Source organism: Schistocerca americana, chromosome 2, assembly GCF_021461395.2.
Source record: "Schistocerca americana isolate TAMUIC-IGC-003095 chromosome 2, iqSchAmer2.1, whole genome shotgun sequence".
NCBI classification, from domain to species: Eukaryota; Metazoa; Arthropoda; class Insecta; order Orthoptera; family Acrididae; genus Schistocerca; species Schistocerca americana.
The window spans coordinates 184,178,917-184,206,068 of record NC_060120.1 but is presented as its reverse complement, the minus strand read 5'-3'; positions in this window follow the sequence as shown (position 1 = coordinate 184,206,068).

Here is a 27,152-nt window from a genome sequence, read left to right as displayed (position 1 = left end):
GACACTTGTGACGGTCACCGGTGACGGTCACTGATAGAGATACATTCGTTTGAATTGGAACATTAACACCGGGACACTGCACTGAGGCTCGTTTCACACTGGGACACTTGTGACGGTCACCGGTGACGGTCACTGATAGAGATACATTCGTTTGAATTGGAACATTCACACCGGGACACTGCACTGAGGCTCGTTTCACACTGGGACAATTGTGACGGTCACCGGTGACGGTCACTGATAGGGATACATTGTTTTAATTGGAACATTCACACCGGGACACTGCACTGAGGCTCGTTTCACACTGCGACACTTGTGACGGTCACTGGTGACGGTCACTGACAGAGATACATTCGTTTGAATTGGAACATTCACAGCGGGACACTGCACTGAGGCTCGTTTCACACTGGGACACTCGTGACAGTCACTGGTGACGGTCACTGATAGAGATACATTCGTTTGAATTGGAACATTCACTCCGGGACACTGCACTCAGGCTCGTTTCTCACTGGGACACTTGTGACGGTCACCGGTGACGGTCACTGATAGAGATACATTCGTTTGCATTGGAACATTCACACCGGGACACTGCACTGAGGCTCGTTTCACACTGCGAGACTAGTGACGGTCACCGGTGACGGTCACTGATAGAGATACATTCCTTTGAATTGGAACATTCACACCGGGACACTGCACTGAGGCTCGTTTCACACTGGGACACTTGTGACGGTCACCGGTGACGGTCACTGATAGAGATACATTCGTTTGAATTGGAACATTCACACCGGGACACTGCACTGAGGCTCGTTTCACACTGGGACACTTGTGACGGTCACCGGTGACGGCCACTGATAGAGATACATTCGTTTGAATTGGAACATTCACACCGGGACACTGCACTGAGGCTCGTTTCACACTGGGACACTTGTGACGGTCACCGTTGACGGTCGCTGATAGAGATACATTCGTTTGAATTGGAACATTCACACCGGGACACTGCACTGAGGCTCGTTTCACACTGGGACACTTGTGACGGTCACCGGTGACGGTCACTGATAGAGATACATTCGTTTGAATTGGAACATTCACACCGGGACACTGCACTGAGGCTCGTTTCACACTGGGACACTTGTGACGGTCACCGGTGACGGTCACTGATAGAGATACATTCGTCTCAATTGGAATATTCACACCAGGACACTGCACTGAGGCTCGTTTCACACTGGGGCACTTGTGACGGTCTCCGGTGACGGTCACTGATAGAGATACGTTCGTTTGAATTCGAACATTCACACCGGGACACTGCACTGAGGCTCGTTTCTCACTGGGACACTTGTGACGGTCACCGGTGACGGTCACTGATAGAGATACATTCGTTTGAATTGGAACATTCACTCCGGGACCCTGCACTGAGGCTCGTTTCACACTGGGACACTTGTGACAGTCACCGGTGAAGGTCACTGATAGAGATACATTCGTTTGAATTGGAGCATTCACACCGGGACACTGCACTGAGGCTTGTATCACACTGGGACACTTGTGACGGTCACCGGTGACGGTCACTGATGGAGATACATTCGTTTGAATTGGAACATTCACACCGGGACACTGCACTGAGGCTCGTTTCACACTGGGACTCTTGTGACGGTCACTGTTAGAGATACATTAGTCTGAATTGGAACATTCACACTTGGACACTGCACTGAGGCTCGTTGCTCACTGGGACACTTGTGACGGTCACCGGTGACGGTCACTGATAGAGATACATTCGTTTGAATTGGAACATTCACACCGGGACACTGCACAGAGGCTCGTTTCACACTGGGACACTTGTGACGGTCACCGGTGACGGTCACTGATAGAGATACATTCGATTGAATTGGAACATTCACACCGGGACACTGCACTGAGGCTCGTTTAACACTGGGACACTAGTGACGGTCACCATTGACGGTCACTGATAGAGATACATTCGTTTGAATTGGAACATTCACACCGGGACACTGCACTGAGGCTCGTTTCACACTGGGACTCTTGTGACGGTCACTGTTAGAGATACATTAGTCTGAATTGGAACATTCACACTGGGACACTGCACTGAGGCTCGTTGCTCACTGGGACACTTGTGACGGTCACCGGTGACGGTCACTGATAGAGATACATTCGTTTGAATTGGAACATTCACACCGGGACACTGCACTGAGGCTCGTTTCACATTGGGACTCTTGTGATGGTCACTGTTAGAGATACATTAGTTTGAATCGGAACATTCACACCGGGACACTGCACTGAGGCTCGTTGCTCACTGGGACACTTGTGACGGTCACCGGTGACGGTCACTGATAGAGATACATTCGTTTGAATTGGAACATTCACTCCGGGACACTGCACTGAGGCTCCTTTCACACTGGGACACTTGTGACGGTCACCGGTGACGGTCACTGATAGAGATACGTTCGTTTGAATTCGAACATTCACACCGGGACACTGCACTGAGGCTCGTTTCTCACTGGGACACTTGTGACGGTCACCGGTGACGGTCACTGATAGAGATACATTCGTTTGAATTGGAACATTCACTCCGGGACCCTGCACTGAGGCTCGTTTCACACTGGGACACTTGTGACAGTCACCGGTGAAGGTCACTGATAGAGATACATTCGTTTGAATTGGAGCATTCACACCGGGACACTGCACTGAGGCTTGTATCACACTGGGACACTTGTGACGGTCACCGGTGACGGTCACTGATAGAGATACATTCGTTTGAATTGGAACATTCACACCGGGACACTGCACTGAGGCTCGTTTCACACTGGGACTCTTGTGACGGTCACTGTTAGAGATACATTAGTTTGAATTGGAACATTCACACCGGGACACTGCACTGAGGCTCGTTTCACACTGGGACTCTTGTGACGGTCACTGTTAGAGATACGTTAGTCTGAATTGGAACATTCACACTGGGACACTGCACTGAGGCTCGTTGCTCACTGGGACACTTGTGACGGTCACCGGTGACGGTCACTGATAGAGATACATTCGTTTGAATTGGAACATTCACACCGGGACACTGCACAGAGGCTCGTTTCACACTGGGACACTTGTGACGGTCACCGGTGACGGTCACTGATAGAGATACATTCGATTGAATTGCAACATTCACACCGGGACACTGCACTGAGGCTCGTTTCACACTGGGACACTAGTGACGGTCACCGGTGACGGTCACTGATAGAGATACATTCGTTTGAATTGGAACATTCACACCGGGACACTGCACTGAGGCTCGTTTCACACTGGGACTCTTGTGACGGTCACTGTTAGAGATACATTAGTCTGAATTGGAACATTCACACTGGGACACTGCACTGAGGCTCGTTGCTCACTGGGACACTTGTGACGGTCACCGGTGACGGTCACTGATAGAGATACATTCGTTTGAATTGGAACATTCACACCGGGACACTGCACTGAGGCTCGTTTCACATTGGGACTCTTGTGATGGTCACTGTTAGAGATACATTAGTTTGAATTGGAACATTCACACCGGGACACTGCACTGAGGCTCGTTGCTCACTGGGACACTTGTGACGGTCACCGGTGACGGTCACTGATAGAGATACATTCGTTTGAATTGGAACATTCACTCCGGGACACTGCACTGAGGCTCCTTTCACACTGGGACACTTGTGACGGTCACCGGTGACGGTCACTGATAGAGATACATTCGTTTGAATTGGAACATTCACACCGGGACACTGCACAGAGGCTCGTTTCACACTGGGACACTTGTGACGGTCACCGGTGACGGTCACTGATAGAGATACATTCGTTTGAATTGGAACATTCACACCGGGACACTGCACTGAGGCTCGTTTCACACTGGGACACTAGAGACGGTCACCGGTGACGGTCGCTGGTAGATATACATTTGTTTGAATTGGAACATTCACACCGGGACACTGCACTGAGGCTCGTTTCACACTGGGACACTTGTGACGGTCACCGGTGACGGTCACTGATAGAGATACATTCGTTTGAATTGGAACATTCACACCGGGACACTGCACAGAGGCTCGTTTCACACTGGGACACTTGTGACAGTCACCGGTGAAGGTCACTGATAGAGATACATTCGTTTGAATTGGAGCATTCACACCGGGACACTGCACTGAGGCTTGTATCACACTGGGACACTTGTGACGGTCACCGGTGACGGTCACTGATAGAGATACATTCGTTTGAATTGGAACATTCACACCGGGACACTGCACTGAGGCTCGTTTCACACTGGGACTCTTGTGACGGTCACTGTTAGAGATACATTAGTTTGAATCGGAACATTCACACCGGGACACTGCACAGAGGCTCGTTTCACACTGGGACTCTTGTGACGGTCACTGTTAGAGATACATTAGTCTGAATTGGAACATTCACACTGGGACACTGCACTGAGGCTCGTTGCTCACTGGGACACTTGTGACGGTCACCGGTGACGGTCACTGATGGAGATACATTCGTTTGAATTGGAACATTCACACCGGGACACTGCACAGAGGCTCGTTTCACACTGGGACACTTGTGACGGTCACCGGTGACGGTCACTGATAGAGATACATTCGATTGAATCGGAACATTCACACCGGGACACTGCACTGAGGCTCGTTTCACACTGGGACACTAGTGACGGTCACCGGTGACGGTCACTGATAGAGATACATTCGTTTGAATTGGAACATTCACACCGGGACACTGCACTGAGGCTCGTTTCACACTGGGACTCTTGTGACGGTCACTGTTAGAGATACATTAGTCTGAATTGGAACATTCACACTGGGACACTGCACTGAGGCTCGTTGCTCACTGGGACACTTGTGACGGTCACCGGTGACGGTCACTGATAGAGATACATTCGTTTGAATTGGAACATTCACACCGGGACACTGCACAGAGGCTCGTTTCACACTGGGACACTTGTGACGGTCACCGGTGACGGTCACTGATAGAGATACATTCGTTTGAATTGGAACATTCACACCGGGACACTGCACAGAGGCTCGTTTCACACTGGGACACTTGTGACGGTCACCGGTGACGGTCACTGATAGAGATACATTCGTTTGAATTGGAACATTCACACCGGGACACTGCACTGAGGCTCGTTTCACACTGGGACTCTTGTGACGGTCACTGTTAGAGATACATTAGTTTGAATTGGAACATTCACACCGGGACACTGCACTGAGGCTCGTTGCTCACTGGGACATTTGTGACGGTCACCGGTGACGGTCACTGATAGAGATACATTCGTTTGAATTGGAACATTCACACCGGGACACTGCACTGAGGCTCCTTTCACACTGGGACACTTGTGACGGTCACCGGTGACGGTCACTGATAGAGATACTTTCGTTTGCATTGGAACATTCACACCGGGACACTGCACTGAGGCTCGTTTCACACTGGGACACTTGTGACGGTCACCGGTGATGGTCACTGATAGAGATACATTCGTTTGAATTGGAGCATTCACACCGGGACACTGCACTGAGGCTCTTTTCACACTGGGACACTTGTGACGGTCACCGGTGACGGTCACTGATAGAGATACATTCGTTTGAATTGGAACATTCACACCGGGACACTGCATAGAGGCTGGTTTCACACTGGGACACTTGTGACGGTCACCGGTGACGGTCACTGATAGAGATACATTCGTTTGAATTGGAACATTCACACCGGGACACTGCACTGAGTCTCGTTTCACACTGGGACACCAGTGACGGTCACCGGTGACGGTCACTGATAGAGATACATTCGTTTGAATTGGAACATTCACACCGGGACACTGCACTGAGGCTCGTTTCACACTGGGACACTTGTGACGGTCACCGGTGACGGTCACTGATAGAGATACATTCGTTTGAATTGGAACATTCACACCGGGACACTGCACAGAGGCTCGTTTCACACTGGGACACTTGTGACGGTCACCGGTGACGGTCACTGATAGAGATACATTCGTTTGAATTGGAACATTCACACCGGGACACTGCACTGAGGCTCGTTTCGCACTGGGACACTAGAGACGGTCACCGGTGACGGTCGCTGATAGAGATACATTTGTTTGAATTGGAACATTCACACCGGGACACTGCACTGAGGCTCGTTTCACACTGGGACTCTTGTGACGGTCACTGTTAGAGATACATTAGTTTGAATTGGAACATTCACACCGGGACACTGCACTGAGGCTCGTTTCACACTGGGACTCTTGTGACGGTCACTGTTAGAGATACATTAGTCTGAATTGGAACATTCACACTGGGACACTGCACTGAGGCTCGTTGCTCACTGGGACACTTGTGACGGTCACCGGTGACGGTCACTGATAGAGATACATTCGTTTGAATTGGAACATTCACACCGGGACACTGCACAGAGGCTCGTTTCACACTGGGACACTTGTGACGGTCACCGGTGACGGTCACTGATAGAGATACATTCGATTGAATTGGAACATTCACACCGGGACACTGCACTGAGGCTCGTTTCACACTGGGACTCTTGTGACGGTCACTGTTAGAGATACATTAGTCTGAATTGGAACATTCACACTGGGACACTGCACTGAGGCTCGTTGCTCACTGGGACACTTGTGACGGTCACCGGTGACGGTCACTGATAGAGATACATTCGTTTGAATTGGAACATTCACACCGGGACACTGCACAGAGGCTCGTTTCACACTGGGACACTTGTGACGGTCACCGGTGACGGTCACTGATAGAGATACATTCGTTTGAATTGGAACATTCACACCGGGACACTGCACAGAGGCTCGTTTCACACTGGGACACTTGTGACGGTCACTGTTAGAGATACATTAGTTTGAATTGGAACATTCACACCGGGACACTGCACTGAGGCTCGTTGCTCACTGGGACACTTGTGACGGTCACCGGTGACGGTCACTGATAGAGATACATTCGTTTGAATTGGAACATTCACACCGGGACACTGCACTGAGGCTCCTTTCACACTGGGACACTTGTGACGGTCACCGGTGACGGTCACTGATAGAGATACTTTCGTTTGCATTGGAACATTCACACCGGGACACTGCACTGAGGCTCTTTTCACACTGGGACACTTGTGACGGTCACCGGTGACGGTCACTGATAGAGATACATTCGTTTGAATTGGAACATTCACACCGGGACACTGCACAGAGGCTCGTTTCACACTGGGACACTTGTGACGGTCACCGGTGACGGTCACTGATAGAGATACATTCGTTTGAATTGGAACATTCACACCGGGACACTGCACTGAGGCTCGTTTCACACTGGGACACCAGTGACGGTCACCGGTGACGGTCACTGATAGAGATACATTCGTTTGAATTGGAACATTCACACCGGGACACTGCACTGAGGCTCGTTTCACACTGGGACACTTGTGACGGTCACCGGTGACGGTCACTGATAGAGATACATTCGTTTGAATTGGAACATTCACACCGGGACACTGCACTGAGGCTCGTTTCACACTGGGACACTAGGGACGGTCACCGGTGACGGTCGCTGATAGAGATACATTTGTTTGAATTGGAACATTAACACCGGGACACTGCACTGAGGCTCGTTTCACACTGGGACACTTGTGACGGTCACCGGTGACGGTCACTGATAGAGATACATTCGTTTGAATTGGAACATTCACACCGGGACACTGCACTGCGGCTTGTATCACACTGGGACACTTGTGACGGTCACTGATAGAGATACATTCGTTTGAATTGGAACATTCACACCGGGACACTGCACTGAGGCTCGTTCACACTGGGACACTTGTGACGGTCACCGGTGACGGTCACTGATAGAGATACATTCGTTTGAATTGGAGGATTCACACCGGGACACTGCACTGAGGCTCTTTTCACACTGGGACACTTGTGACGATCACCGGTGACGGTCACTGATAGAGATACATTCGTTTGAATTGGAACATTCACACCGGGACACTGCACTGAGGCTCGTTTCACACTGGGACACTTGTGACGGTCACCGGTGACGGTCACTGATAGAGATACATTCGTTTGAATTGGAGCATTCACACCGGGACACTGCACTGAGGCTCGTTTCACACTGGGACACTTGTGACGGTCACCGGTGACGGTCACTGATAGAGATACATTCGTTTGATTTGGAACATTCACACCGGGACACTGCACTGAGGTTCGTTTCACACTGGGACACTAGTGACGGTCACCAGTGACGGTCGCTGATAGAGATACATTTGTTTGAATTGGAACATTCACACCGGGACACTGCACTGAGGCTCGTTGCTCACTGGGACACTTGTGACGGTCACTGTTAGAGATACATTCGTTTGAATTGGAACATTCACACCGGGACACTGCACTGAGGTTCGTTTCACACTGGGACACTTGTGACGGTCACCAGTGACGGTCGCTGATAGAGATACATTCGTTTGAACTGGAACATTCACACCGGGACACTGCACTGAGGCTCGTTGCTCACTGGGACACTTGTGACGGTCACCGGTGACGGTCACTGATAGAGATACATTCGTTTGAATTGGAACATTCACTCCGGGACACTGCACTGAGGCTCGTTTCACACTGGGACTCTTGTGACGGTCACTGTTAGAGATACATTAGTTTGAATTGGAACATTCACACCGGGACACTGCACTGAGGCTCGTTTCACACTGGGACACTTGTGACGGTCACCGGTGACGGTCACTGATAGAGATACATTCGTTTGAATTGGAACATTCACTCCGGGACACTGCACTGAGGCTCCTTTCACACTGGGACACTTGTGACGGTCACCGGTGACGGTCACTGATAGAGATACTTTCGTTTGCATTGGAACATTCACACCGGGACACTGCACTGAGGCTCGTTTCACACTGGGACACTTGTGACGGTCACCGGTGATTGTCACTGATAGAGATACATTCGTTTGAATTGGAACATTCACACCGGGACACTGCACTGAGGCTCGTTGCTCACTGGGACACTTGTGACGGTCACCGGTGACGGTCACTGATAGAGATACATTCGTTTGAATTCGAACATTCACACCGGGACACTGCACTGAGGCTAGTTTCACACTGGGACACTTGTGACGGTCACCGGTGACGGTCACTGATAGAGATACATTCGTTTGAATTGGAGCATTCACACCGGGACACTGCACTGAGGCTCTTTTCACACTGGGACACTTGTGACGGTCACCGGTGACGGTCACTGATAGAGATACATTCGTTTGAATTGGAGCATTCACACCGGGACACTGCACTGAGGCTCGTTTCACACTGGGACACTTGTGACAGTCACCGGTGACGGTCACTGATAGAGATACATTCGTTTGAATTGGAGCATTCACACCGGGACACTGCACTGCGGCTTGTATCACACTGGGACACTTGTGACGGTCACCGGTGACGGTCACTGATAGAGATACATTCGTTTGAACTGGAACATTCACACCGGGACACTGCACTGAGGCTCGTTTCACACTGGGACTCTTGTGACGGTCACTGTTAGAGATACATTAGTTTGAATTGGAACATTCACACCGGGACACTGCACTGAGGCTCGTTGCTCACTGGGACACTTGTGACGGTCACCGGTGACGGTCACTGATAGAGATACACTCGTTTGAATTGGAACATTCACTCCGGGACACTGCACTGAGGCTCCTTTCACACTGGGACACTTGTGACGGTCACCGGTGACGGTCACTGATAGAGATACATTCGTTTGCATTGGAACATTCACACCGGGACACTGCACTGAGGCTCGTTTCACACTGGGACACTTGTGACGGTCACCGGTGATGGTCACTGATAGAGATACATTCGTTTGAATTGGAACATTCACACCGGGACACTGCATTGAGGCTCGTTGCTCACTGGGACACTTGTGACGGTCACCGGTGACGGTCACTGATAGAGATACATTCGTTTGAATTGGAACATTCACACCGGGACACTGCACTGAGGCTCGTTTCACACTGGGACACTTGTGACGGTCACCGGTGACGGTCACTGATAGAGATACATTCGTTTGAATTGGAGCATTCACACCGGGACACATTGCACTGAGGCTCTTTTCACACTGGGACACTTGTGACGGTCACCGGTGACGGTCACTGATAGAGATACATTCGTTTGAATTGGAACATTCACAGCGGGACACTGCACAGAGGCTCGTTTCACACTGGGACACTTGTGACGGTCACCGGTGACGGTCATTGATAGAGATACATTCGTTTGAATTGGAACATTCACACCGGGACACTGCACTGAGGCTCGTTTCACACTGGGACACTTGTGACGGGCTCCGGTGACGGTCACTGATAGAGATACATTCGTTTGAATTGGAACATTCACACCGGGACACTGCACAGAGGCTCGTCTCACACTGGGACACTTGTGACGGTCACCGCTGACGGTCGCTGATAGAGATACATTCGTTTGAATTGGAACATTCACACCGGGACACTGCACTGAGGCTCGTTTCACACTGGGACACTAGTGACGGTCACCGGTGACGGTCGCTGATAGAGATACATTTGTTTGAATTGGAACATTCACACCGGGACACTGCACTGAGGCTCGTTTCACACTGGGACTCTCTTGACGGTCACTGTTAGAGATACATTAGTTTGAATTGGAACATTCACACCGGGACACTGCACTGAGGCTCGTTTCACACTGGGACACTTGTGACGGTCACCGGTGACGGTCACTGATAGAGATACATTCGTTTGAATTGGAACATTCACACCGGGACACTGCACAGAGGCTCGTTTCACACTGGGACACTTGTGACGGTCACCGGTGACGATCACTGATAGAGATACATTCGTTTGAATTGGAACATTCACACCGGGACACTGCACTGAGGCTCGTTTCACACTGGGACACTTGTGACGGTCTCCGGTGACGGTCACTGATAGAGATACGTTCGTTTGAATTCGAACATTCACACCGGGACACTGCACCGAGGCTCGTTTCTCACTGGGACACTTGTGACGGTCACCGGTGACGGTCACTGATAGAGATACATTCGTTTGAATTGGAACATTCACTCCGGGACCCTGCACTGAGGCTCGTTTTACACTGGGACACTTGTGACAGTTACCGGTGACGATCACTGATAGAGATACATTCGTTTGAATTGGAGCATTCACACCGGGACACTGCACTGAGGCTTGTATCACACTGGGACACTTGTGACGGTCACCGGTGACGGTCACTGATAGAGATACATTCGTTTGAATTGGAACATTCACACTGGGACACTGCACTGAGGCTCGTTTCACACTGGGACTCTTGTGACGGTCACTGTTAGAGATACATTAGTTTGAATTGGAACATTCACACCGGGACACTGCACTGAGGCTCGTTGCTCACTGGGACACTTGTGACGGTCACCGGTGACGGTCACTGATAGAGATACATTCGTTAGAATTGGAACATTCACTCCGGGACACTGCACTGAGGCTCGTTTCACACTGGGCCTCTTGTGACGGTCACTGTTAGAGATACATTAGTTTGAATTGGAACATTCACACCGGGACACTGCACTGAGGCTCGTTGCTCACTGGGACACTTGTGACGGTCACCGGTGACGGTCACTGATAGAGATACATTCGTTTGAATTGGAACATTCACTCCGGGACCTTGCACTGAGGCTCCTTTCACACTGGGACACTTGTGACGGTCACCGGTGACGGTCACTGATAGAGATACTTTCGTTTGCATTGGAACATTCACACCGGGACACTGCACTGAGGCTCGTTTCACACTGGGACACTTGTGACGGTCACCGGTGATGGTCACTGATAGAGATACACTCGTTTGAATTGGAACATTCACACCGGGACACTGCACTGAGGCTCGTTGCTCACTGGGACACTTGTGACGGTCACCGGTGACGGTCACTGATAGAGATACATTCGTTTGAATTGGAACATTCACACCGGGACACTGCACTGAGGCACGTTTCACACTGGGACACTTGTGACAGTCACCGGTGACGGTCACTGATAGAGTTACATTCGTTTGAATTGGAGCATTCACACCGGGACACTGCACTGAGGCTCGTTGCTCACTGGGACACTTGTGACGGTCACCGGTGACGGTCACTGATAGAGATACAATCGTTTGAATTGGAACATTCACACCGGGACACTGCACTGAGGCTCGTTTCACACTGGGACACTTGTGACGGTCACCGGTGACGGTCACTGATAGAGATACATTCGTTTGAATTGGAGCATTCACACCGGGACACTGCACTGAGGCTCTTTTCACACTGGGACACTTGTGACGGTCACCGGTGACGGTCACTGATAGAGATACATTCGTTTGAATTGGAGCATTCACACCGGGACACTGCACTGAGGCTCGTTTCACACTGGGACACTTGTGACAGTCACCGGTGACGGTCACTGATAGAGTTACATTCGTTTGAATTGGAGCATTCACACCGGGACACTGCACAGAGGCTTGTATCACACTGGGACACTTGTGATGGTCACCGGTGACGGTCACTGATAGAGATACATTCGTCTGAATTGGAACATTCACACCGGGACACTGCACTGAGGCTCGTTTCACACTGGGACTCTTGTGACGGTCACTGTTAGAGATACATTAGTTTGAATTGGAACATTCACACCGGGACACTGCACTGAGGCTCGTTGCTCACTAGGACACTTGTGACGGTCACCGGTGACGGTCACTGATAGAGATACATTCGTTTGAATTGGAACATTCACTCCGGGACACTGCACTGAGGCTCGTTTCACACTGGGACACTAGTGACGGTCACCGTTGACGGTCGCTGATAGATATACATTTGTTTGAATTGGAACATTCACACCGGGACACTGCACTGAGGCTCGTTTCACACTGGGACTCTTGTGACGGTCACTGTTAGAGATACATTAGTCTGAATTGGAACATTCACACCGGGACACTGCACTGAGGCTCGTTGCTCACTGGGACACTTGTGACGGTCACCGGTGACGGTCACTGATAGAGATACATTCGTTTGAATTGGAACATTCACACCGGGACACTGCACAGAGGCTCGTTTCACACTGGGACACTTGTGACGGTCACCGGTGACGGTCACTGATAGAGATACATTCGTTTGAATTGGAACATTCACACCGGGACACTGCACTGAGGCTCGTTTCACACTGGGACACTTGTGACGGTCACCGGTGACGGTCACTGATAGAGATACATTCGTCTGAATTGGAACATTCACACCAGGACACTGCACTGAGGCTCGTTTCACACTGGGACACTTGTGACGGTCTCCGGTGACGGTCACTGATAGAGATACGTTCGTTTGAATTCGAACATTCACACCGGGACACTGCACTGAGGCTCGTTTCTCACTGGGACACTTGTGACGGTCACCGGTGACGGTCACTGATAGAGATACATTCGTTTGAATTGGAACATTAACTCCGGGACCCTGCACTGAGGCTCGTTTCACACTGGGACACTTGTGACAGTCACCGGTGACGGTCACTGATAGAGATACATTCGTTTGAATTGGAGCATTCACACCGGGTCACTGCACTGAGGCTTGTATCACACTGGGACACTTGTGACGGTCACCGGTGACGGTCACTGATAGAGATACATTCGTTTGAATTGGAACATTCACACCGGGACACTGCACTGAGGCTCGTTTCACACTGGGACTCTTGTGACGGTCACTGTTAGAGATACATTAGTTTGAATTGGAACATTCACACCGGGACACTGCACTGAGGCTCGTTGCTCACTGCGACACTTGTGACGGTCACCGGTGATGGTCACTGATAGAGATACATTCGTTTGAATTGGAACATTCACTCCGGGCCACTGCACTGAGGCTCCTTTCACACTGGGACACTTGTGACGGTCACCGGTGACGGTCACTGATAGAGATACTTTCGTTTGCATTGGAACATTCACACCGGGACACTGCACTGAGGCTCGTTTCACACTGGGACACTTGTGACGGTCACCGGTGATGGTCACTGATAGAGATACATTCGTTTGAATTGGAGCATTCACACCGGGACACTGCACTGAGGCTCTTTTCACACTGGGACACTTGTGACGGTCACCGGTGACGGTCACTGATAGAGATACATTCGTTTGAATTGGAACATTCACACCGGGACACTGCACAGAGGCTGGTTTCACACTGGGACACTTGTGACGGTCACCGGTTACGGTCGCTGATAGAGATACATTCGTTTTAATTGGAACATTCACACCGGGACACTGCACTGAGGCTCGTTTCACACTGGGACACCAGTGACGGTCACCGGTGACGGTCACTGATAGAGATACATTCGTTTGAATTGGAACATTCACACCGGGACACTGCACTGAGGCTCGTTTCACACTGGGACACTTGTGACGGTCACCGGTAACGGTCACTGATAGAGATACATTCGTTTGAATTGGAACATTCACACCGGGACACTGTACAGAGGCTCGTTTCACACTGGGACACTTGTGACGGTCACCGGTGACGGTCACTGATAGAGATACATTCGTTTGAATTGGAACATTCACACCGGGACACTGCACTGAGGCTCGTTTCACACTGGGACACTAGTGACGGTCACCGGTGACGGTCGCTGATAGAGATACATTTGTTTGAATTGGAACATTCACACCGGGACACTGCACTGAGGCTCGTTTCACACTGGGACACTTGTGACGGTCACCGGTGATGGTCACTGATAGAGATACATTCGTTTGAATTGGAACATTCACACCGGGATACTGCACAGAGGCTCGTTTCACACTGGCACACTTGTGACGGTCACCGGTGACGGTCACTGATAGAGATACATTCGTTTGAATTGGAACATTCACACCGGGACACTGCACTGAGGCTCGTTTCACACTGGGACACTTGTGACGGTCACCGGTGACGGTCACTGATAGAGATACATTCGTTTGAATTGGAGCATTCACACTGGGACACTGCACTGAGGCTCTTTTCACACTGGGACACTTGTGACGGTCACCGGTGACGGTCACTGATAGAGATACATTCGTTTGAATTGGAACATTCACACCGGGACACTGCACTGAGGCTCGTTTCACACTGGGACACTTGTGACGGTCACCGGTGACGGTCACTGATAGAGATACATTCGTTTGAATTGGAGCATTCACACCGGGACACTGCACTGAGGCTCGTTTCACACTGGGACACTTGTGACGGTCACCGGTGACGGTCACTGATAGGGATACATTCGTTTGAATTGGAACATTCACACTGGGACACTGCACTGAGGCTCGTTTCACACTGGGACACTAGTGACGGTCACCGGTGACGGTCGCTGATAGAGATACATTTGTTTGAATTGGAACATTCACCCGGGACACTGCACTGAGGCTCGTTCACACTGGGACACTTGTGACGGTCACCGGTGACGGTCACTGATAGAGATACATTCGTTTGAATTGGAACATTCACACTGGGACACTGCACTGAGGCTCGTTTCACACTGGGACAATTGTGACGGTCACCGGTGACGGTCACTGATAGAGATACATTCGTTTGAATTCGAACATTCACACCGGGACACTGCACTGAGGCTCGTTTCTCACTGGGACACTTGTGACGGTCTCCGGTGACGGTCACTGATAGAGATACGTTCGTTTGAATTCGAACATTCACACCGGGACACTGCACTGAGGCTCGTTTCTCACTGGGACACTTGTTACGGTCACCGGTGACGGTCACTGATAGAGATACATTCGTTTGAATTGGAACATTCACTTCGGGACCCTGCACTGAGGCTCGTTTCACACTGGGACACTTGTGACAGTCACCGGTGACGGTCACTGATAGAGATACATTCGTTTGAATTGGAGCATTCACACCGGGACACTGCACTGAGGCTTGTATCACACTGGGACACTTGTGACGGTCACCGGTGACGGTCACTGGTAGAGATACATTCGTTTGAATTGGAACATTCACACCGGGGCACTGCACTGAGGCTCGTTTCACACTGGGACTCTTGTGACGGTCACTGTTAGAGGTACATTAGTTTGAATTGGAACATTCACACCGGGACACTGCACTGAGGCTCGTTGCTCAGTGGGACACTTGTGACGGTCACCGGTGACGGTCACTGATAGAGATACATTCGTTTGAATTGGAACATTCACTCCGGGACACTGCACTGAGGCTCGTTTCACACTGGGACTCTTGTGACGGTCACTGTTAGAGATAAATTAGTTTGAATTGGAACATTCACACCGGGACACTGCACTGAGGCTCGTTGCTCACTGGGACACTTGTGACGGTCACCGGTGACGGTCACTGATAGAGATACATTCGTTTGAATTGGAACATTCACTCCGGGACACTGCACTGAGGCTCCTTTCACACTGGGACACTTGTGACCGTCACCGGTGACGGTCACTGATAGAGATACTTTCGTTTGCATTGGAACATTCACACCGGGACACTGCACTGAGGCTCGTTTCACACTGGGACACTTGTGACGGTCACCGGTGACGGTCACTGATAGAGATACATTCGTTTGAATTGGAACATTCACACCGGGACACTGCACTGAGGCTCGTTTCACACTGGGACACTTGTGACGGTCACCGGTGACGGTCACTGATAGAGATACATTCGTTTGAATTGGAGCATTCACACCGGGACACTGCACTGAGGCTCGTTTCACACTGGGACACTTGTGACAGTCACCGGTGACGGTCACTGATAGAGATACATTCGTTTGAATTGGAACATTCACACCGGGACACTGCACTGAGGCTTGTATCACACTGGGACACTTGTGACGGTCACCGGTGACGGTCACTGATAGAGATACATTCGTTTGAATTGGAACATTCACACCGGGACACTGCACTGAGGCTCGTTTCACACTGGGACACTAGTGACGGTCACCGGTGACGGCCGCTGATAGAGATACATTTGTTTGAATTGGAACATTCACACCGGGACACTGCACTGAGGCTCGTTTCAAACTGGGACTCTTGTGACGGTCACTGTCAGAGATACATTAGTTTGAATTGGAACATTCACACCGGGACACTGCACTGAGGCTCGTTTCACACTGGGACACATGTGACGGTCACCGGTGACGGTCACTGATAGAGATACATTCGTTTGAATTGGAACATTCACACCGGGACACTGCACTGAGGCTCGTTTCACACTGGGACACTTGTGACGGTCACCGGTGGCGGTCACTGATAGAGATACATTCGTTTGAATTGGAACATTCACACCGGGACACTGCACTGAGGCTCGTTTCACACTGGGACACTTGTGACGGTCACCGGCGACGGTCACTGATAGAGATACATTCGTTTGAATTGGAGCATTCACACCGGGACACTGCACTGAGGCTCTTTTCACACCGGGACACTTGTGACGGTCACCGGTGACGGTCACTGATAGAGATACATTCGTTTGAATTGGAGCATTCACACGGGGACACTGCACTGAGGCTCGTTTCACACTGGGACACTTGTGACGGTCACCGGTGACGGTCACTGATAGAGATACATTCGTTTGAATTGGAACATTCACACCGGGACACTGCACTGAGGCTCGTTTCACACTGGGACACTAGTGACGGTCACCGGTGACGGTCGCTGATAGAGATACATTTGTTTGAATTGGAACATTCACACCGGGACACTGCACTGAGGCTCGTTCACACTGGGACACTTGTGACGGTCACCGGTGACGGTCACTGATAGAGATACAATCGTTTGAATTGGAACATTCACACCGGGACACTGCACTGAGGCTCGTTTCACACTGGGACAATTGTGACGGTCACCGGTGACGGCCACTGATAGAGATACATTAGTTTGAATTCGAACATTCACACCGGGACACTGCACTGAGGCTCGTTTCTCACTGGGACACTTGTGACGGTCACCGGTGACGGTCACTGATAGAGATACATTCGTTTGAATTGGGACATTCACACTGGGACCCTGCAATGAGGCTCGTTTCACACTGGGACACTTGTGACGGTCACCGGTGACGGTCACTGATAGAGATATATTCGTTTGAATTGGAACATTCACACCGGGACAATGCACTGAGGCTCGTTTCACACTGGGACACTCGTGACGGTCACCGGTGACGGTCACTGATAGAGATACACTCGTTTGAATTGGAACATTCACACCGGGACACTGCACTGAGGCTCGTTTCACACTGGGACACTTGTGACGGTCACCGGTAACGGTCACTGATAGAGATACATTCGTTTGAATTGAAACATTCACACCGGGACACTGCACTGAGGCTCGTTTCACACTGGGACACTTGTGACGGTCTCCGGTGACGGTCACTGATAGAGATACGTTCGTTTGAATTCGAACATTCACACCGGGACACTGCACTGAGGCTCGTTTCTCACTGGGACACTTGTGACTGTCACCGGTGACGGTCACTGATAGGGATACATTCGTTTGAATTGGAACATTCACTCCGGGACCCTGCACTGAGGCTCGTTTCACACTGGGACACTTGTGACAGTCACCGGTGACGGTCACTGATAGAGATACATTCGTTTGAATTGGAGCATTCACACCGGGACACTGCACTGAGGCTTGTATCACACTGGGACACTTGTGACGGTCACCGGTGACGGTCACTGATAGACATACATTCGTTTGAAATGGAACATTCACACCGGGACACTGCACTGAGGCTCGTTTCACACTGGGACTCTTGTGACGGTCACTGTTAGAGATACATTAGTTTGTATTGGAACATTCACACCGGGACACTGCACTGAGGCTCGTTGTTCACTGGGACACTTGTGACGGTCACCGGTGACGGTCACTGATAGAGATACATTCGTTTGAATTGGAACATTCACTCCGGGACACTGCACTGAGGCTCGTTTCACACTGGGACTCTTGTGACGGTCACTGTTAGAGATACATTAGTTTGAAATGCAGCATTCACACCGGGACACTGCACTGAGGCTCGTTGCTCACTGGGACACTTGTGACGGTCACCGGTGACGGTCACTGATAGAGATACATTCGTTTGAATTGGAACATTCACTCCGGGACACTGCACTGAGGCTCCTTTCACACTGGGACACTTGTGACGGTCACCGGTGACGGTCACTGATAGAGATACTTTCGTTTGCATTGGAACATTCACACCGGGACGCTGCACTGTGGCTCGTTTCACACTGGGGCACTTGTGACGGTCACCGGCGACGGTCACTGATAGAGATACATTCGTTTGAATTGGAGCATTCACACCGGGACACTGCACTGAGGCTCTTTTCACACCGGGACACTTGTGACGGTCACCGATGACGGTCACTGATAGAGATACATTCGTTTAAATTGGAACATTCACACCGGGACACTGCACTGAGGCTCGTTTCACACTGGGACACTTGTGACGGTCACCGGTGACGGTCACTGATAGAGATACATTCGTTTGAATTGGAGCATTCACACGGGGACACTGCACTGAGGCTCATTTCACACTGGGACACTTGTGACGTTCACCGGTGACGGTCACTGATAGAGATACATTCGTTTGAATTGGAACATTCACACCGGGACACTGCACTGAGGCTCGTTTCACACTGGGACACTAATGACGGTCACCGGTGACGGTCGCTGATAGAGATACATTTGTTTGAATTGGAACATTCACACCGAGACACTGCACTGAGGCTCGTTCACACTGGGACACTTGTGACGGTCACCGGTGACGGTCACTGATAGAGATACAATCGTTTGAATTGGAACATTCACACCGGGACACTGCACTGAGGCTCGTTTCACACTGGGACAATAGTGACGGTCACCGGTGACGGTCACTGATAGAGATACATTCGTTTGAATTCGAACATTCACACCGGGACACTGCACTGAGGCTCGTTTCGCACTGGGACACTTGTGACGGTCACCGGTGACGGTCACTGATAGAGATACATTCGTTTGAATTGGGACATTCACACCGGGACCCTGCAATGAGGCTCGTTTCACACTGGGACACTTGTGACGGTCACCGGTGACGGTCACTGATAGAGATACATTCGTTTGAATTGGAACATTCACACCGGGACAATGCACTGAGGCTCGTTTCACACTGGGACACTTGTGACGGTCACCGGTGACGGTCACTGATAGAGATACACTCGTTTGAATTGGAACATTCACACCGGGACACTGCACTGAGGCTCGTTTCACACTGGGACACTTGTGACGGTCACCGGTGACGGTCACTGATAGAGATACATTTGTTTGAATTGGAACATTCACACCGGGACACTGCACTGAGGCTCGTTTCACATTGGGACACTTGTGACAGTCAACGCTGACGGTCACTGATAGAGATACATTCGTTTGAATTGGAGCATTCACACCGGGACACTGCACTGAGGCTTGTATCACACTGGGACACTTGTGACGGTCACCGGTGACGGTCACTGATAGAGATACATTCGTTTGAAATGGAACATTCACACCGGGACACTGCACTGAGGCTCGTTTCACACTGGGACTCTTGTGACGGTCACTGTTAGAGATACATTAGTTTGAATTGGAACATTCACGCCGGGACACTGCACTGAGGCTCGTTGCTCACTGGGACACTTGTGACGGTCACCGGTGACGGTCACTGATAGAGATACATTCGTTTGAATTGGAACATTCACTCCGGGACACTGCACTGAGGCTCCTTTCACACTGGGACACTTGTGACGGTCACCGGTGACGGTCACTGATAGAGATACTTTCGTTTGCATTGGAACATTCACACTGGGACACTGCACTGAGTCTCGTTGCTCACTGGGACACTTGTGACGGTCACCGGTGACGGTCACTCATAGAGATACATTCGTTTGAATTGGAACATTCACACCGGGACACTGCACTGAGGCTCGTTTCACACTGGGACACTTGTGACGGTCACCGGTGACGGTCACTGATAGAGATACATTCGTTTGAGTTGGAGCATTCACACCGGGACACTGCACTGAGGCTCGTTTCACACTGGGACACTTGTGACAGTCACCGGTGACGGTCACTGATAGAGATACATTCGTTTGAATTGGAGCATTCACACCGGGATACTGCACTGAGGCTTGTATAACACTGGGACACTTGTGACGGTCACCGGTGACGGTCACTGATAGAGATACATTCGTTTGAATTGGAACATTCACACCGGGACACTGCACTGTGGCTCGTTTCACACTGGGACTCTTGTGACGGTCACTGTTAGAGATACATTAGTTTGAATTGGAACATTCACACCGGGACACTGCACTGCGGCTCGTTGCTCACTGGGACACTTGTGACGGTCACCGGTGATGGTCACTGATAGAGATACATTCGTTTGAATTGGAACATTCACACCGGGACACTGCACTGAGGCTCGTTTCACACTGGGACTCTTGTGACGGTCACTGTTAGAGATACATTAGTTTGTATTGGAACGTTCACACCGGGACACTGCACTGAGGCTCGTTGCTCACTGGGACACTTGTGACGGTCACCGGTGACGGTCACTGATAGAGATACATTCGTTTGAATTGGAACATTCACACCGGGACACTGCACTGAGGCTCGTTTCACACTGGGACACTAGTGACGGTCACCGGTGACGGTCAGTGATAGAGATACATTCGTTTGAATTGGAACATTCACACCGGGTCACTGCACTGAGGCTCGTTTCACACTGGGACACTTGTGACGGTCACCGGTGACGGTCACTGATAGAGATACATTCGTTTGAATTGGAACATTCACACCGGGACACTGCACTGAGGCTCGTTTCACACTGGGACACTAGTGACGGTCACTGGTGACGGTCGCTGATAGAGATACATTTGTTTGAATTGGAACATTCACACCGGGACACTGCACTGAGGCTCGTTTCACACTGGGACTCTTGTGGCGGTCACTGTTAGAGATACATTAGTTTGAATTGGAACATTCACACCGGGACACTGCACTGAGTCTCGTTGCTCACTGGGACACTCGTGACGGTCACCGGTGACGGTCACTGATAGAGATACATTCGTTTGAATTGGAACATTCACACCGGGACACTGCACTGAGGCTCGTTTCACACTGGGACACTTGTGATGGTCAACGGTGACGGTCACTGATAGAGATACATTCGTTTGAATTGGAACATTCACACCGGGACACTGCACTGAGGCTCGTTTCACACTGGGACACTTGTGATGGTCACCGGTGACGGTCACTGATAGAGATACATTCGTTTGAATTGGAGCATTCACACCGGGACACTGCACAGAGGCTCGTTTCACACTGGGACACCTGTGACGGTCACCGGTGACGGTCACTGATAGAGATACATTTGTTTGAATTGGAACATTCACACCGGGACGCTGCACTGAGGCTCGTTTCACACTGGGACACTTGTGACGGTCACCGGTGACGGTCACTGATAGAGATACATTCGTTTGAATTGGAACATTCACACCGGGACACTGCACTGAGGCTCGTTTCACACTGGGACACTTGTGACGGTCACCGGTGACGGTCACTGATAGAGATACATTCGTTTGAATTATAACATTCACACCGGGACACTGCACTGAGGCTTGTTTCACACTGGGACACTAGTGACGGTCACCGGTGACGGTCGCTGATAGAGATACATTTGTTTGAATCGGAACATTCACACCGGGACACTGCACTGAGGCTCGTTTCACACTGGGACTCTTGTGACGGTCACTGATAGAGAAACATTAGTTTGAATTGGAACATTCACACCGGGACACTGCACTGAGTCTCGTTGCTCACTGGGACACTTGTGACGGTCACCGGTGACGGTCACTGATAGAGATAGATTCGTTTGAATTGGAGCATTCACACCGGGACACTGCACTGAGGCTCGTTTCACACTGGGACACTTGTGACGGTCACAGGTGACGGTCACTGATAGAGATACATTCGTTTGAATTGGAACATTCACACCGGGACACTGCACTGAGGCTCGTTTCACACTGGGACACTTGTGATGGTCACCGGTGACGGTCACTGATAGAGATACATTCGTTTGAATTGGAACATTCACACCGGGACACTGCACTGAGGCTCGTTTCACACTGGGACACTTGTGACGGTCACCGGTGACGGTCACTGATAGAGATACATTCGTTTGAATTGGAACATTCACACCGGGACACTGCACTGAGGCTCGTTTCACACTGGGACACTTGTGACGGTCACCGGTGACGGTCACTGATAGAGATACATTCGTTTGAATTGGAACATTCACACCGGGACACTGCACTGAGGCTCGTTTCACACTGGGACACTTGTGACGGTCACCGGTGACGGTCACTGATAGAGATACATTCGTTTGAATTGGAACATTCACACCGGGACACTGCACTGAGGCTCGTTTCACACTGGGACACTTGTGACGGTCACCGGTGACGGTCACTGATAGAGATACATTCGTTTGAATTGGAACATTCACACCGGGACACTGCACAGAGGCTCGTTTCACACTGGGACACTTGTGACGGTCACCGGTGACGGTCACTGATAGAGATACCTTCATTTGAATTGGAACATTCACACCGGGACCCTGCACTGAGGCTCGATTCACACTGGGGCACTTGTGACGGTCACCGGTGACGGTCACTGATAGAGATACATTCGTTTGAATTGGAACATTCACACCGGGACACTGCACTGAGGCTCGTTTCACACTGGGACACTTGTGACGGTCACCGGTGACGGTCACTGATAGACATACATTCGTTTGAATTGGAACATTCACACCGGGACACTGCACTGAGGCTCGTTTCACACTGGGACACTTGTGACGGTCACCGGTGACGGTCACTGATAGAGATACATTCGTTTGAATTGGAACATTCACACCGGGACACTGCACTGAGGCTCGTTTCACACTGGGACACTTGTGACGGTCACCGGTGACGGTCACTGATAGAGATACATTCGTTTGAATTGGAACATTCACACCGGGACACTGCACTGAGGCTCGTTTCACACTGGGACACTTGTGACGGTCACCGGTGACGGTCACTGATAGAGATACATTCGTTTGAATTGGAACATTCACACCGGGACACTGCACTGAGGCTCGTTTCACACTGGGACACTTGTGACGGTCACCGGTGACGGTCACTGATAGAGATACATTCGTTTGAATTGGAACATTCACACCGGGACACTGCACTGAGGCTCGTTTCACACTGGGACACTTGTGACGGTCACCGGTGACGGTCACTGATAGAGATACATTCGTTTGAATTGGAACATTCACACCGGGACACTGCACAGAGGCTCGTTTCACACTGGGACACTTGTGACGGTCACCGGTGACGGTCACTGATAGAGATACCTTCATTTGAATTGGAACATTCACACCGGGACCCTACACTGAGGCTCGTTTCACACTGGGACACTTGTGACGGTCACCGGTGACGGTCACTGATAGAGATACATTCGTTTGAATTGGAACATTCACACCGGGACACTGCACTGAGGCTCGTTTCACACTGGGACACTTGTGACGGTCACCGGTGACGGTCACTGATAGAGATACATTCGTTTGAATTGGAACATTCACACCGGGACACTGCACTGAGGCTCGTTTCACACCGGGACACTTGTGACGGTCACCGGTGACGGTCACTGATAGAGATACATTCGTTTGAATTGGAACATTCACACCGGGACACTGCACTGAGGCTCGTTTCACACTGGGACACTTGTGACGGTCACCGGTGACGGTCACTGATAGAGATACATTCGTTTGAATTGGAACATTCACACCGGGACACTGCACTGAGGCTCGTTTCACACTGGGACACTTGTGACGGTCACCGGTGACGGTCACTGATAGAGATACATTCGTTTGAATTGGAACATTCACACCGGGACACTGCACTGAGGCTCGTTTCACACTGGGACACTTGTGACGGTCACCGGTGACGGTCACTGATAGAGATACATTCGTATGAATTGTAACATTCACACCGGGACACTGCACTGAGGCTCGTTTCACACTGGGACACTAGTGACAGTCACCGGTGACGGTCGCTGATAGAGATACATTTGTTTGAATTGGAACATTCACACCGGGACACTGCACTGAGGCTCGTTTCACACTGGGACTCTTGTGACGGTCACTGTTAGAGATACATTAGTTTGAATTGGAACATTCACACCGGGACACTGCACTGAGTCTCGTTGCTCACTGGGACACTTGTGACGGTCACCGGTGACGGTCACTGATAGAGATACATTCGTTTGAATTGGAACATTCACACCGGAACACTGCACAGAGGCTCGTTTCACACTGGGACACTTGTGACGGTCACCGGTGACGGTCACTGATAGAGATACATTCGTTTGAATTGGAACATTCACACCGGGACACTGCACTGAGGCTCGTTTCACACTGGGACACTTGTGACGGTCACCGGTGACGGTCACTGATAGAGATACATTCGTTTGAATTGGAACATTCACACCGGGACACTGCACTGAGGCTCGTTTCACACTGGGACACTTGTGACGGTCACCGGTGACGGTCACTGATAGAGATACATTCGTTTGAATTGGAACATTCACACCGGGACACTGCACAGAGGCTCGTTTCACACTGGGACACTTGTGACGGTCACCGGTGACGGTCACTGATAGAGATACATTCGTTTGAATTGGAACATTCACACCAGGACCCTGCACTGAGGCTCGTTTCACACTGGGACACTTGTGACGGTCACCGGTGACGGTCACTGATAGAGATACATTCGTTTGAATTGGAACATTCACACCGGAAAACTGCACTGAGGCTCGTTTCACACTGGGACACTTGTGACGGTCACCGGTGACGGTCACTGATAGAGATACATTCGTTTGAATTGGAACATTCACACCGGGACACGGCACTGAGGCTCGTTTCACACTGGGACACTTGTGACGGTCACCGGTGACGGTCACTGATAGAGATACATTTGTTTGAATTGGAACATTCACACCGGGACACTGCACTGAGGCTCGTTTCACACTGGGACACTTGTGACGGTCACCGGTGACGGTCACTGATAGAGATACATTCGTTTGAATTGGAACATTCACACCGGGACACTGCACTGAGGCTCGTTTCACACTGGGACACTTGTGACGGTCACCGGTGACGGTCACTGATAGAGATACATTCGTTTGAATTGGAACATTCACACCGGGACACTGCACTGAGGCTCGTTTCACACTGGGACACTAGTGACGGTCACCGGTGACGGTCGCTGATAGAGATACAATTGTTTGAATTGGAACATTCACACCGGGACACTGCACTGAGGCTCGTTTCACACTGGGACTCTTGTGACGGTCACTGTTAGAGATACATTAGTTTGAATTGGAACATTCACACCGGGACACTGCACTGAGTCTCGTTGCTCACTGGGACACTTGTGACGGTCACCGGTGACGGTCACTGATAGAGATACATTCGTTTGAATTGGTACATTCACACCGGGACACTGCACAGAGGCTCGTTTCACACTGGGACACTTGTGACGGTCACCGGTGACGGTCACTGATAGAGCTACATTCGTTTGAATTGGAACATTCACACCGGGACACTGCACTGAGGCTCGTTTCACACTGGGACACTTGTGACGGTCACCGGTGACGGTCACTGATAGAGATACATTCGTTTGAATTGGAACATTCACACCGGGACACTGCACTGAGGCTCGTTTCACACTGGGACACTTGTGACGGTCACCGGTGACGGTCACTGATAGAGATACATTCGTTTGAATTGGAACATTCACACCAGGACACTGCACAGAGGCTCGTTTCACACTGGGACACTTGTGACGGTCACCGGTGACGGTCACTGTTAGAGATACATTCGTTTGAATTGGAACATTCACACCAGGACCCTGCACTGAGGCTCGTTTCACACTGGGACACTTGTGACGGTCACCGGTGACGGTCACTGATAGAGATACATTCGTTTGAATTGGAACATTCACACCGGGACACTGCACTGAGGCTCGTTTCCC